Source organism: Ambystoma mexicanum, chromosome 7p, assembly GCF_040938575.1.
Source record: "Ambystoma mexicanum isolate Mex_15411 chromosome 7p, UKY_AmexF1_1, whole genome shotgun sequence".
NCBI classification, from domain to species: Eukaryota; Metazoa; Chordata; class Amphibia; order Caudata; family Ambystomatidae; genus Ambystoma; species Ambystoma mexicanum.
Genome location: NC_090939.1, coordinates 380,290,568 through 380,306,693, shown reverse-complemented (window position 1 = coordinate 380,306,693; position 16,126 = coordinate 380,290,568). Strand labels below are relative to the sequence as shown.

General features: G+C 44.2%; 1 protein-coding gene across 1 annotated transcript in view; it reads right to left on the bottom strand.

The window, feature by feature from the left end:
- NRIP1 (nuclear receptor interacting protein 1) overlaps nt 1–14,541 on the bottom strand; it is a 204,782-nt gene extending 190,241 nt beyond the window's left edge. The window contains exon 1 of the mRNA XM_069636414.1: nt 14,309–14,541. The gene's annotated coding sequence lies outside the window, so the exon portion shown is untranslated. The remainder of the gene's footprint in view (nt 1–14,308) is intronic.
- Nucleotides 14,542–16,126: the final 1,585 nt, after the last annotated feature.

Genomic DNA, 16,126 nt, shown 5'->3' with positions numbered 1-16,126 from the left:
TTCCACTGACAGTATTTCCTGGCCAAAATGATATATGTATATGTGCTCGATATTTACAGAAGCTTTATTGTACAACACACAAACTAAGAAATGTGTGCCAAACCCTGCATGCATTAGGTATTTCGTGATTCAGTCATACAACAGATATAAAGCTCTTTGGTCATTCTTATCTTCCCAAAATACTCTTAGGCAAAGCAGACAAAACCTCATTGGTTTTATTGGTGCCACTTCACATTATCTTTGGAGTTCTTTCACATCCACTGTGTTAAGCAATCACTTTTGTATTCAAGTGCACGACCAACATGCATTTTTTAAATCTTGGCAATAATGGGGATTTTCCGCTTCAGAAAAGTAAAGGTTAAAAATGATGCATCATTTTACAATATTAAACGCATGCCTATGCTTAAGTCAAGCAGAGAGTTCTCACAGGTGGCACTAAAATGATGTTCAGAAGTGAGCACCAATTTCCCTCGCCACATTTCAGAGATCTTTGGGCTCCCAAAAGGTGCAAGCATGAAATAGATGATAGAGAAGTTAAAATGGCGTAGAGCACATCTAAATGCGCAAGTACAATCACAAAACCTGTGGAAGGATACCCAAAGCCGGAGACGTGAAAGAACAAAAGCTGTGTTCCAAACGTACACACTGTTCACAGCTATAAAGAAGTTGTCCCGTAAAGATATCCATTCAGACATCTTTACAAAAGCTGCTCAGTGCTAAGCAGCCAAATAGCCTCCCTGCTGGGTTTACCATGGGTCTTTTAACGACATTCTGCTGCACTGTCAGTACAACTAGGAGAACCAACTGCAAAGTGTGTCACGCAATGCGTAGCTTGATGTTTTATAAGTAATCTTTACATGAATTGCAAGGAAGAACTTTTTACTTCAAACGACAGCAGGACATCTATATCCATACCCACAAATCTCAAAATGTTCCTATGACTTGTACAGTTCAACCAATTCTACATAGGGTGGCAAGACCCATAACCTACACCACATACACATGGTAATATTGTGCTGAAACACCCGATCCATTGCTCAATTTGTCTCTTGAGTGTTGGGTATTTTGGAGAATGGCGCAAACAGCAAGGATGTAAACAGTACGTACCACTTCATTTTTATAAAAATGTGGCTGCACCGAGCAGCTATGAGTAATGCAGTTGCTTCCCACACAAGAATGCTCAGGGTCACCATTATCCATTAATCCACCACAAGAACGCAAGCCAAAGATGCCAAGGACCTTGTCCAACTGGCTTTACTGAGGTTTTGATGTCCAGGCAGAGTTTACAAACTTCACTTGGGATTTTGCCATTTTTAGTGGCGTTCCAGCCCAAGGGATTGGAGGTACATCGGTAGTAGCAAGTAACTTGCCTCATTTCCATGTTGCCCCCTGCTAACACCACAGCTATTACCATGAGACGTTTTCAAGTTCTTTTTATTCAACATTTGCCTAAAATGTGCCCATACCACTTGCATATATTTCACATGTAAACCTTAACAAAACCAGATGTAGACCTTTTGTTATGTTGCATTAATATCACAGATCATTCTAGGTGCTTCTCAGAACGACAGCAGGCAATTTGTGAGAGAAACCAAATATTAACATGGAAACAAAAATTCTTTGTTCAAACCTTCTCACACTTGTGTCCAGTTGGCAGACCGCTTATATTCTGATTGTTTCTTCAATGAGATTGTTTTCGGACCTAACCTAAAGTAGACAATATGCCGTAACAGGTCCCTTTAATGCACTCAACTGTTGAACACACTGCCTTCCTTCAAATGTTGGTCAGCAAAGATATGAAAACACTTAACTAACATAATAGAAAATAACAAGCTTGAGCAATAACTTCCTAATCCCTGCAACCTTAAAAACGTACTTATAATGTTATGGAGCCAAAACTCGGACAAAATAAGGACGAAAGGGTGTAGTTTGCAAAAAGCGGACAGAATTTGTTGAAAGGGCGGAATCTGGTGAAGGTGCAGAGTAAAGTTGGGGGGGCATGCACTTATTCGGGCCTAGGGCAGCAGAAAGCCTAAATACGCCACTTGTCCTACATAAAATCGTGGCTAAAAGTACCTACCCACCTTACCTGTGGATGGTCACGCAAGTGAAATATTGCTTCCATATTCCACTGGCAGGATACTACAGAAGAAGGACCTGGGATCCAGCATATAGAAAGAACTATGCTGTAGAAACTTCCTTTGTAAGCCATATCCCCAGAGAAGTATCTGCAGACCAGCATTAATCAATCATCGTGGTTTCTTCAGGCCACAAACTTTGCCCTTACCACTATCCACTGGTGAGTAAGAAATTGTGTAAAAACACATGTGTTCGTGGAAAATTCAATTCATAAAGAAGGGCTAGTAAGATCAGTAATGAGAGAAAGAAATTGTGATAAAAGATTATTCAACAAACATTGCCATGTTATGAATCAAGACTGCACTCTCCACGAAAGCATTGATCTACTTCGAAAAGATGAGCCGCTGATCAGATTGCACGTTCAGGAAGACGGCAGTACACAACATTGCCACATCTCTGAAAATAAAAGACGGCTCCCGTTTTCCTCCATGGCTATAACTCCATTAGGTCAGTGGCCAGGGCAGGGTTAGAGATGGGGGTGGAAGGCGGTGGTTAAACTGTTCTTGAAAAAACACTGGATGCCTTGACATGGGAGTATTCGTATTAAAAAATACGTATTGTCAAGTTGATGACGGGGCGGAGAAAAAAGGTTTCAAAGTATGCAAAACAGAAGGCGATTAACCAAGTGGGATATAGAATGAAGCTGTAAAAAGACCTTTCTAATATATTTTTACTAGAAACATAAGACCACAAAGGTCACACACATATCGTGAAAAACAACTACACAAGAGGCAGCAATCACTGACAATAAGACCACAAGGATGTTGCAACGTCAAATGCAAAGAATGGAGCGTCGCCAGTATTCGTTCTTGTAGGGATTCTAGTTACATGCAAATGACATTGAAAGGTTACGCAGGAACCGCTGCATGGCGATCAAGTCAAGGATTATGATGGAAAAATATACGTGATCCTGCTCGTCAGATAAAATCCACCATTGTGGTTCTGTTAAAAAAAGTAATAATAATAATCCTATGTGCAAGGTGTGCTCTACCTTACCTTCGGAGCAAACATCTCCACACTGACAGAACACCACCACAACAGACACTTCCGTCCCTCGGTGTGAAACATAAATCCAACCTTCATCAGCACACACCATGCAACTTCATTTTTACATATCCATAGTACTTCAGATTCTCGGGTCAGTTTACCACTTTCTGGTCCTATCTTGGCTCAACTGTCCAGAGGTGGTCTGGCCGTTTCAATATGGCATGTGGACAACTGAGAAACCGGACCCTTGCTAATTGGGAGAAGTAATCCATCCGTTTATAACTCCGTGCGAGGCCGAACTTTCACCTGGACACCATGCAAGGCAGAACAGCGATTTAATGCAACACTACATAAAATAAGTAGATCATACATGCAAGTGTCACTGAGTTAATCAAAAAACTGCCTCAATGCCCAAACAAACTAGCAAGAATTGAACTAACTGTGCTTGTTTTCCCTTTTCGATCTACTACATATTTGGCACTCACTAACTTGCACAAATATTCAGTTTCTGTCTAGACTAGTGGAAAATACAGTCCAGGGACACGTGTGCCCTAGCAATCAGAGTCAGAACCGCGTAAATCTAAAAGCTTTGGTGTTTCTCAACACCACGTATTCCTTGGGGATACATTCTATGTTCACCCCCACCATCCCTTCCAACATTGGCTTCAGAGGGGACCTTTCTTCATAATCCCCTATGGAACCCCAAAAGGAGTAAACTGGCTGGGTAATTAGATCTGCCTCAAGGACAGTGGCGGCAGGAGTGAATTAAAAAAAAATATAATAATAATCGAATCCCAACATCACTCGAGTACCCACATGGCACTCTCCATTCATGGGCATTACACGCTCCCAGAGTTCCTCCCGGGTGCCAGGAGCCAGCATATTCCCGTTGGGTAATTGATGCTGGTTTGGCATGGATGCTTAAAAACAGGCCTATCAGGCTTTGCAGCATTCTGCAATATCTCAGTGCTTAGTAGCAGTGAAAGGCATCACAGCGCTACAGAAACTACTAAAAACAACAAGCAAAAACAGATGGCAAATAAAATACATTGGTAATGAATTGGGCAAACTGCTAAGTATCGCAAAGTTCAGCTTGGGTAACAAAGTAGACCTGGACACACTTTGGTTTGCAGGTCTTCACAAACGTCTAGATGAAATCCGTGCCAGGTACCTAGCAGTTAAAAAAGAAAGCCATGGCATCCTTGAAGCTTAAGCAGATAAACCAGGACGTAAAACTCCGTAGTTCGATGTCTCCATCCTCTGCCGAGATCATCCATCTCATGTTGAGATAAGGGCTGTGCAGAGAGGCAATCGATAAGTTCGACTGCAGACCAGCACCTCTGTGGGTCTGGAGCAGAGGCAATCACAGGTCATGCGCAACTGGATGTGTTCTTATTACTATATAAAAGCAGTAGAATAATTACTTTTAATACTTCGAAGTCACAGCAGCCATCTACCACCCCCCTTCATGCCACTCTGATCTCTGCTGCCGGTGCCAATCCCTTTCGGAAATATATATTTTTTTTTAAAGCTGAAATCGGGGCTCATTTTGTTATGAAATGAAAAGTGGCATTGTATAGCGCACATCTGACATTTTGCTTACCCCCTTGCACATGGCCCTCAAAAAAGGGTGGGCGGTTAGTGGGATAGAGGGAAAGGCAAGTTCGGGAGCTAAGACAAACTCTCAATACTCTGAATATTCATGTTTAAGATATTCACCAAATAGGTTTTCCTGGGACAAGAATGAAGATGGGTATTAAACTGAAAACACATGGATTGCGTCAATCGTTTCAGTAAACCAAGAATTGGGCGCTTTGAAACAGTTGACTTGCAGTATACGCACCTAACAAGCGATCAATACATAAATTAAGCAGTTCCGAATTTAAACTTCTCAACCTTAAGCAATGAAAGCATAGCAGGGTCTCTACCACCTCAGATTTATAACCAGTCAATACAATGGTGAAAAAAAAATATTGCTGTGGGGAAATATGGAAAACAGATGTGATTTGGCTGTTTGTAAAAAATGAATGAATGGATAGTAGAGTACATGGAAACAGGGGGGTAGGGGGAGGCGGGTACAATCCAGACAGGAGTGCCCTGAACTGCTAAAGCAAAACTTCAATAATAGCTTTCTAAAAGGGAGAAAGTGCCACCCCTTTCACTAGACAGGTGGATATGATGAAGCGTGCTATGGACTGGATCCCTTGGAAAGATCCCAAGGCGGGCTTGCAGGGGCCCTGGATTACAGTACACAAAGTGTGAAGCTAGAGCGGTTTCCACATTTGCATTTCTGTGGGAACCAGTGGTAGGACACATCGAAGTAGATGTGACAAGGCAATATATATGCAATACACCTCTGAAATGTGTGTGTCGGCGGGTGGGTAGGAATCTATATAAGAATTTTCTGTTGGGGGGGGGGGGAATTGGTGTATAAAGTCATCTTTAGTAAGCGAGTGCTCCATGGACTTTATATGCTCCACCTGCACGCTAATCTGCCAGGTGGAACACTTTTACACCTGCATTATTAGTATCAGCATGTTGGCTAAGTGCAAATGACTAGTTTGATGTTTTTGGAGGATAACTGACCGGGCAGCTGAGAATATACGGATTGTGATGATTAAATGGAGATTGTATCCTCCTATACTGCTGCACACATCCTGGATAGGGAATTCAGGTCTGATCCTCCCGGTAGGGTACATATGGCTACATTTCCGATGGCCCGGATGGAATGTGATGTCCCATAAGGATCAGGTCTGTCCACACTACTTTCTAACATCTACTCAAAACCTCTCATGACATTTCGTCTGATTATCACATTCCAAAATGCAGATGATGCCCAGTTAGTTTGCCGGCTATTCCACAAAATTGAACAGGTGGTGGCAGAAAATTCACTTGGGCTTAATGCAGAAATGCAGAGCTTTTACTGGATCCATCCCGCAAACAAAATGCTACGATCTCTTCTAGGTATGACCATCTCAAGTATATCACTACAACAAAATGTAAAAACCTCAATTGTCTTTTTTTTTACTCCAATCTTTCAATGGTTCCCCAAATGAATTCAGTGATCCGTTCACTACCACCCGATACTATTGGGCCAACTCAGACCATTGCTGAAGAAACACATTGTGCCACCGTTGCAAGAGCCATCATTGGCTCAAAATGGACTTTTGCAATGCGTTGTAGGCCGGTTCTCATAAATACGCGATTAAAACACTACAAGTACTGCAAAATACAGCTGCATGCAGTCACAAATACTCCTCGTCATCATCATACCTCTGAAGTTTGTAATAGGCTTCTTTGGCTGTAGGTAGAGGCTAGGATTAAATTCAAATAATTAACCATTGCCAATAAAGCATTCTATGGCAGATGTTCACGTTATATTAGGAATCGAGTGCGGAAGTAGAATCCTCAAATGCACTCAAATGCTGGAATCTCTTTGCTGCTGGAAGTTCAGGACATCTTGTCCCTTCGCAAAAAAACGAACACTATTATTCTAAGGATAAGCTGCTACACTTACTAGATTAGTAATGGAGTACTCTGGTACCTACGGGTCGCAGAGCCATACCTACTACTACAATACAAAGTCCTTGAGAAGCAGCCAACATCTGCAAGATCAGAGTGCATGCTAGATGTTACCATGACTTGTACGCTATCAGTAGTGTTTTGGTCAGAAGGCAGTGTTGCTGTTTGCATGAAGGGCCCGCCACCATGAATGCGAGATGCGATGATGCTCCCGAGACAGCATATACTTAAGACTCCTATGCAGGGCCTTGTCCTTTAATTGATCTCCTGATGTACCTTTCTACCCTCTAAGAGTTTGTTTATTCATTTGTAATGCGCACCAGACCCGGGACCCAGTTGGTTCAGAGTCATTGCAAAGCAGAAAAGGCCCTGCCTTCCTGGAATCCCGGGCAGATCACATTGTAGTATGGTCAAACAGCGATCTGAAAACACATTTCAATTAGAGAAGAAAGCAATCAGTGAATACGAAGAAGGGAAAGAAAAAAAACTCAATACAGTGACCCGAAACTCCAGACATTTGAATCTGTGTATTAAAAAGGAGTACAGCACAATTTCCCTTTGAAATGGGGCTCCTTTTATTACCACACGGGATAATTCATGTCCTCTCCTTCCAACTATTTGACAATGACCCTCAAAGTGTGCTTGATAGTTAGTTCGGGATGCTTCCCTCAAGTGGAAGGTAATTCCCCCGAAGGCATACAAACTTTCAAGTGGTGTTTTAAAGTCAGCCAGTTACAAACCCACCCCCCCCCCCCGCCCCCACCCCGCCACACCGGAGAACTTCAGGGCACCAGGAAAATACTGGTCATCACAATCATGCAGAAGAGAGAAGAGATCGAGTTATGGGCGAGATGGTACTGAAAATATCACCCAGCGTTCACAGAAAAACAGCTTAACCTATAAAGCATTTTGAAGATTTGGGACTTTGAAAGTTGACTGGCTATCTTAAAAGTGCTATTTCAGTAAACTGTCATTGTAGAGTGGGCCATGTGCACCAACAAATCTGCAAAAGACCTTTAGACTATGGTTATAGCAAACAAATCCATCTAGGCTGCAACTTGTTTCCGTTAACTGAATTGTCGCTTCAAAAAGTTCTCACTGAACTTTACACCCATAAGAATTACAGTATAACAACTTACTTTGCAAACTATGATACAATGCAAAACCTAACCAAGAACCTCATTCCATTGCGATCAAGCTTGAAGGCGAGATCGTGCGATCCAAGCTTGAAGGCGAGATCGTGCGATCCAAGCTTGAAGGCGAGATCGTGCGATCCAAGCTTGAAGGCGAGATCGTGCGATCGTCCCTTATTTCACTTCATTTTATGAACTCAATGAGACTTGGCACCTCTATTTTAGAAAAAATGGGACGGAAAACAAATAGGCTCTTCTCCACTTGTTACATGCAGCTGGTGCCAGAAAACGATGGTGAAATAAAACACCAACATTATAATGATACAGGTGTGATGGGAAGTCTGTGGCTGGTTCTTAACTTTGGCGCTATTTATTAATGGCAATCCTCTATACGAAGGTAGTCAAAAATAGGGATCAGGCAAAAACTAAAGGCAAATCATTCCAATACCACACAAATGTGATCTGCCGAAATTACAGGAGTGCATAACATGAAACAACACGGACTGGGACAAAGGACGGGAGCCTAGACTTGCACGTTCGGGCAACAGCTGATAAAGAAGAGTTGGGAAAGCCTAGCACAGACAACCAAGCACGAAATGGTTGCTTTAACGAGCTGGCCCAAAGCTCACAACACTAACCTTGGCCTGCTTTCAACCCTCCTCACAACAGTCTGCAATGTTCCAGGACTCAAGGCCCTCACCACTTTCAAAGACACTCTTCCTCCGTCTAGCCGGTCCATCTAAACCAAACTAGACACCTTCCCTGGCTTTGGCAAATAAAAAGGTCACAGGCTTAGTAAATACTAATAACCCTACAAATAAAGCCTGGTCACAAGGCTACCAAATGCTCCTGATGACCTAAAAAACCATATAATAATGATTGGTTTTTTTTATACCGCACTTAATCTAAAGCGCTTTACATTAGGACATATTAACACACATTATTACCCAATCGAAATTTGTACTCATTGACAGACCATGGAAGGATGAATGACTGAGTTGGCCTAGCCAGGATTTGAACCTGCAGATCAAACACAGATCACAGCAAACAGCGTTTTATCTACTGAGTCATCTTAATATAAGAGAAATCACTCTTCACACCTTCCTTTGTAACATCCCCTCCCAAGCCGAGCAGTCACTGTGCAGCGGAGATCAATTTGCACTCTTCAGCAGATCTTACTGTGCCTTATTAATCTTACTTTTCTCCCAGTTTCCAAATCAAAGAAAACGTGCATCTTTGGCGCAGTGTTTATTTAATGTGCATGATGACGGCCTGCTAATGTTATACTGAACTTCTCTTCACAAGACAAAGTTCTTTCATCTACTGAAGGTATTCCCGAGCCATGCCCCATCACCTCCGGCAGAGGCCCATGAAATGATACCCAGGCACACTACAGGAAGGGCATACTAGCCATGCAGTCCAGACTTACCCAGCCTGCCGGAATCTTACATATTGCGCCATCAACTACCCACAAGTCCGAGTAACGGGCCACATGTTGATCAACACAGGTACTCGAAGAACCAAATCAGGCACATCTCTCAGTTTGCACTGCCAACACATCCAGGGTTACAAGAACACACTGCCATTCTGGAAGGCTTAAAATACTGACCACCCCGGAGACAAAAGACAGACTGGCTAGGGACCCAGACAGTCACTGCATAGAGTAGGAAAGATAACTGGACGATTTCTCGCTACGTACCCTGGTGGTTGCACATCGACACAGTCTTCTTCATGTGGCACTCGTGGAAGAGTTACTCTAGAGATTGTTTTGGGCAAGAAATAAACATACTCTCTGGCAATTTAAGGCAACACTGGGCTACAGACTGCAACTCCCAGCCAAGCCCGCGCTTTGAAAGCACTACAGCAGTTCTTTTATGAATACAGCGGCTATGTAAATATTTCATCGCTGGAGCACTGTAAGAATGCCAACTCCTTAGTGTTAAGGAGGACAAGTAATGAGTCACGTACGTCTATTTCACCCAAAACAATGGTGGGGAAACGGATTGCAACTCTCAATGCCGGGGGGCCATCTCTTAGGCTGCCAAAAACATCCTGGAGAGGGAGCACAGGGTATGTTTTTGACTATAACTCAGTATGAAAACATTTCATGCTGGGGGGGAAAAAAATGTTGCAAGCCCACTCAGATAGCATTAAAAGCTGACACTGTACTTCCCATTTTAAAGCGCATTGTGCTCCGTGCTGCCCCCACCCCCCCCTTACCTCTGGCACATCTTCAGGGCGGGGGCAGCTCCAAAGTTTGAAGAGCACGGCTATAGATGGATGAATGCAGATTACTATAACTTCAGAGGACTCAAAATGTGCACTTGCCACTTGCGAGTAAATAAAATAGTGCACATGTGGAGAACAGAGCTGGGAGAGACTTTTTTTTTTATAGCTGGGGAGCAGCTCTCAACTTGAAAATGTTACCTCTAGCCTACTCCCATATAAGGCACCACACTTCTCGCATCAGCTAACATTGCTCAGTCAATCTCAGTCCGTAGAACGATGGGAAGATGGAACGCCCGTGAATATATGGATTACTCCTCGCCTTTCCTCTTTTTGTGTTCCCCACATTCACCTTTAAACAGACAACTCGTGTCTCTGGCTCATCTGTCCGGGAGCTTGGAACCCCCCCAAGTTATCCTCATGGTTTTACTGGGAGGGACATTTAACAACTTTCTGGCGGTGAAGGCACCACGCATCAAGGGCACGCTCAAGCACATCTCCAGTCCAACACACAACGTGCAACCACTAATTTTAGTACCTTGAAATCACTGCACTGGAGACTACATAACAGAACAAAAGTTCTGGATCACTGAGAGGTTTCATTCCCTTTCTTGCTGATCAAGCAACACTAGTCTGATGCATTTTTTTTAAATGTATTGTGCATTTATAATGCACCTATTCAGCAAAAGGTGTTGCACCACAAACAACGATGGTGTGCTTCACACAGGGTGGTGGCATAACACGCCACTCTCCACAGCTGCAAAACCACAATGGCGCAGGATAAAAGCTTTAACATAAAATATCAGAATTCTCAAGACTGAAAAATTGTAGGACAACGTTATCACAGCCTCCACGCCAAAAAGGATCACAGCATGCATCAAAAAGACAGAAAAGAAAATGCACGTCAGCACCATACTCAATTCCTTCCTCATAAAAATAAAAAAATAAACTATTCCCCAACGTTTGACCATGTTCACAGATAATGCATTTCATCGAATCAGAACGTAAAACTACATTTCAACTGATACAGAAGGATAGCTCAGGGACAACGCGTTTGTCTTGGAAGCAAAACAACGCAAAGCAACACAGGTTCAAACCCCAGTCCCGCGTTTAATTAGCGCTTTACAAACGATTATTTCAATTCTCCAGGCTGTAATGCATGTAAAGGACACACCTGGCAAAAACCGCATTAATGTCCCTATGCCCTACTGTGTTACATTCGCAAAGATGCAGCTCCATCTGTTGCAAATTGTTTGCCTAAAGCCACTGTACCGAGTAAAAAGGACACACTGCGCCTGCTCATCCCCAATCTCGCCCCGTGTGGCGCGTCATTAACACACTTGCCAACCCTACAGATTTAGGCAGTAGGCTACTGCTTTTTAAGCAGTCCTACGCCTACAGATTTGGGTGACAAATCCTACTGCTTTTTACAGTGGCAGGTCATTTATGTGACTCTAGGGAAGTCTGCAGGCCAAAGCATGCAACACATTAGTCTGTCTGCACAGTGGGCTGGTAGGTGCTTCCTTCAACTGACCTAACAGCTACATGACTGTCCTGCACTCGTGCCGGTACATCCCTTAGGTGCACTACCAGTGAAGCCAAATGGCGGAGTGTAACACCATCTGCATATTAGATTGAGGAGGGTATCAGTCTCCATGTTGTTCAGTTATTCAGCTTGCACTGCAGGAATACATATTTATTGGCCAGGCTGCTGCTACAGAGCAGTGGCAAATGTTGCCTACCAGCTCTGTGGGATTACCTTCTGTGAAGTTAGGTAACTGAATTTGTTATCATTCAGAATTATACATTTTTAACATTTGAACATCTTTCCATGTTGTGCTATTTCATATGTGGTGTATTTTAGAATGCTTCAATGGCGCCAACAATGTTTGTTTTGTATTTTCCTGTGATGTCATTGTTAAACGATTTATTATTTTTGAAACTTGAAAAATCCTACATCTTTTTGGTCACAGAATGTTGGCAAGTATGCATTAAGCGACTGGAATGTAAATGGTTCCCAAGAAAGTCCTGGAAAATGTGTTATACTGTGACCCGAGAGTACCCAATTTACTTGTCCTCATGTTACTGCACAGCAAACAGACATTTCTGCAGGGACTGCGCAACCTGCTCAGCTATCTTACTCACAAAAAATGGGCTATGGTTAAAAGACAACGAAAAAAAAACACAGAAACAGGCATTGGTAGTGAATGCGCAAAAAAAGCGAATGAACAGGATGAAGACTAAAGCATCAACAGTAGGAAGGAGTCGATTAACTCAGATCACAAAATACATGGTGATAAGGTTATAAAAGTAAGCAAGCTTTACCACATTGATGAAATCTGCCTGAAACGCGAGCACAACATTGGGCGAATTAGGTAGGACGCACGCTCTCGACAGGTTGTCAAACAGTAGCATACGCAAAATCGGTCTAAAACGCTTCAATACAACACCTTTAATCGGCAGAAATCTGTTGCACTAAACAGTTTGCTCGCGTGTTTCGACCCGGGAAGCTCCACTCATGTTTTAATCACTTCCTGGTGAACAACACAGCTTAACAAAACTCTCCAGCGTGGATCCCAGAAACTCGGAGCATTTCCCTTGCAACATTCCAGCAGGTCACCGGAGACACCGTCTCCCCTCCCCGAGTAGATTATATGCAAGCAATCAAGTTCACTGCCTAGTGACCCGGCAGCAAGAGGTTAACTATAAAAACATGAACAGTTGCCATCCGTCCGTCAGTCCCTCGGGGGAGTGCTGGGCGCCCACTCAGAACGAAAACACTTCATTTTGCGGTCGTTCTTTCTTGCATTGTAAACGCGCCATTTAAGTTGCATTATGGACCCTCAAGTACATCTGTCTTTAATTTGGTTCTTAAAACAGTTCTCATGCGACCTCTGATGGTTACAAGCAGCACCTACGTATATGGAACGCATGCAATACAAATTATGAAAAATGCTACTACAATTAGCCATTTCCGTTTCCTGGCAAACACCGGCCCGAATATATAAATACAATATATGGAAAGAGAACCAGGCTGCCAACGCCAGCGCCGCAAAGAGCAGCCAACAAGAAAAATAGGCAGCGCCATCAAAATGGCCTATAGCCCAAGGCCAAAACAATAGCATGGCTTTCAACCTTTCACAGTTTGACGGTGGGCCCGCGACATTGCAATGTTGGGACAACTCGCATTACAATATTTTGGAGGGTCATTGCAGAAGAAGTTGATTTTTGCAGTACAATGAGAGCAAAACGATGACAGCCCTCCAAGACCAGTGTCCATCAAGAAGGAAGTACTGTGTGAGAAACACTTGACACGTGTTTACGACGTTCCTCCACTGCATCTGTGTGTATGGTGGGTAGCACATCCCCGGATGAAAATCACCTGCTTCCGATCACAACACTGGCCCTGAAAGCAATTGGGCTAAAAGAGTGGCTGCAAAACTCTCACCTGTCACAGAAAGACCACTGCTGCGAGTTCACCTTTCGCGGAAAAGGTATGCCCCAAACCACCCAGAAAGATGCCAAGCCTGCCCCTTTTCACAGGCGGCCAACATTCTGGCCATCCTTGGCCTTTGACAACCACACAGACACACCCCCCATAGACAAGCCATACTCTGGTGAATGCCAGTGGAGGGGTCGCTGGCACGCTCATGCTATAGCAGGCATGAGGACAGCGCCAATATGCACTAAATAGACAGACATGCGGGGCGCCACTGAACCTCTACTACTGCCATAGGGCAATGTCGCAAAACACGCTCGCTCAGGACGGGCAAATAACGCCCAAAGATGAACTAGACGCAGAGAGCCCAGTGCCCACTGTGGTTGGGTTAAATGTGCTTGATATTTACTGTCAGGGTCCAGAGTGGGCTAAATTAAGGGCGACGAGCTGAACCCGTACTGCAGAGAGTCTGCTATAGGGGTATGGAGCTATGGCGGCTCGTGCTGCGGGGGCTGCTGCACCCTGCCGCGTTTGAAACTCTCCTGGTGAAATGGCGGGGGTGGCGGTATAACCCGTAGGATGGGGAAAGGTGCTAGCTGCTAGGGATACACGCCAGCTGTTGGAGATCAGGATTGAGGGTGGAGGAGGGGTGACATCTTGCTATACTACATGACTGGTTCTGTAGGGGCCTGAGGTCCTTTCCCCCACAGCAAACGGCCAGGCACATAAGGATCCCCCGGCTGCAGGACCCCTGCCTGCCAGTGCCACAGCCGAGATGCGGGTTACAGGATGGCTGAGGGCACGGGGCAGAGAACACGCAGTGGATCCGACGATGCAGTCGTGGCCTGGGCGCAGGACTCACCTTCTGCGAGGTCTGCTGCAGCACATTCTGCTCCACGGTCATGGCCCGGCCCTGCGGCGGCCGCGTCGGGCAGGGGGTGCAGAGGAGTCAGCAGGCCCGAGCACTGCGTCGCGATCTGAGGCCGAGGTCAACGGACAGGAGAGTGCGGCGCTGGCTGCACAAAAGAGCCACCGATGTACCACGCGCAAGTAAGAGGAAGCCGCCTGCTCCCCCAGCGTTGCCGGGAGAGACCTGCTGCTCCTGCCGCCGCCACCGCCCGTCTGCTGCCCACAGTACACAACCCGCCTCCAAGCACGCCCCTCCCCCAGCCGTGCTCCCAACTCCTCCCCGTCCAGCCCATCTTTCTCCCCGCCACCGCTTCATCCAGCAGACACCTTCCTCTGAAGCAGCCTACTTCACAAGAACCCGGGCTACGTGAAGCCGACTCGTTCCCTGTGCCCATCCCTATACCCTGGAATAATGTTTCAATTCAAACCCAAATGCCACCTCGTCTTCCCCCTCACCCAGAGCCTGTTTTTACTTTACCGGTCTGTCTAACTCGCCTTTCCCCAATGAAGCGTCTCGGCTTTCCCCCAGCGGTGTCTCAATTCTACCACTAGAGCAATCGACTAACATCTCAGACGCCAATCAAGTTAATTTAATCAACCCTCATCTTTGGTTAAAAAAATGCAGCTTTGCACTAGTCATCTGACTTTTTATGTGGGACAGAGGGCAATTTGTAGATTCGGTGAGTGACTTGGCCAGAACTGACAATCCAAACAGGCATTGTCAAAGCCAACACATTTGGCTTTTGTGTGGGCATGGGTTAGGCATTTGCCAGGCTCTGCACGGTGGCACTACGTGGACATAAAATTGCAACACCTGGTAAATGGTGTGATTATCATGGTACAAGATAGCAGTCCCTGACAAATGCCTAATGCATATACAAAAGCCTAAACTGTTGGCTTTGCCACACTTGTTTTAACAGGAATTCAATGCAAGGAAAATATAAATCAAGTGGCCGAAAGCACACTTGGTCAACACATTTTTTTAATTACATACCATTTACAATTGCAATTAAACCTTTATCTGTATACTTCTTTGAAATAACACCGGCAGGCGAAAGTGTGCTGTTACTGTTTGATAGTAAGAGCTCAGATATCCCAGGAGGATGTCTTTTGGACAGGAGCAGTGCACAGGGTGGGAATGGCCACCATTAGAATGTCTATGGGCAGTTAATGGGTGTGTAAAACAAAAAAGAGCATCCAACATGGTTACATTGGAAATGTTGTTTTTTTGTTTTTCTCTTTTGTTTTGAATGATAAATTGTGAAAGACATAAACCCTACCACTAATGCAAATAAATAAATAGCCAAAATAATGGGAGTTCAGCTTGACCAGTGGATCTGTGTTGTGTAATTTCCATCTTCTAGGCCTCTTATGGAGGAAGGAACTGACCTTTGAAATAAAAAAAAGGGATGGTATCTAAGATCTAGACCCTGGAAAACCCCAACAACTTCAAAAGACTGTATTACTGTTAGGCACTGGGTCATACATTCTATACTTCTAGCTATGGATCAACAGCAAAAATACCAGATGTATGGAATGGGCTGAAAAATTAATAACTGCAGTTATTATGTTTAAAGTGAGAAATAAATGTCTTTGAAATGGTACCTTGGGATGTACAATTTCGCTCATAATACTTACTGGCAGTCTTGTAGAAAGTTATTATTTTTCCAAATATCTATACAATGAACCAAAAACAATTTTTCTAATGAGATATTTAATTATGCAAATTTGCATTGTGTCACACAGAAGTGGCACACGCCATTGAGTCCTA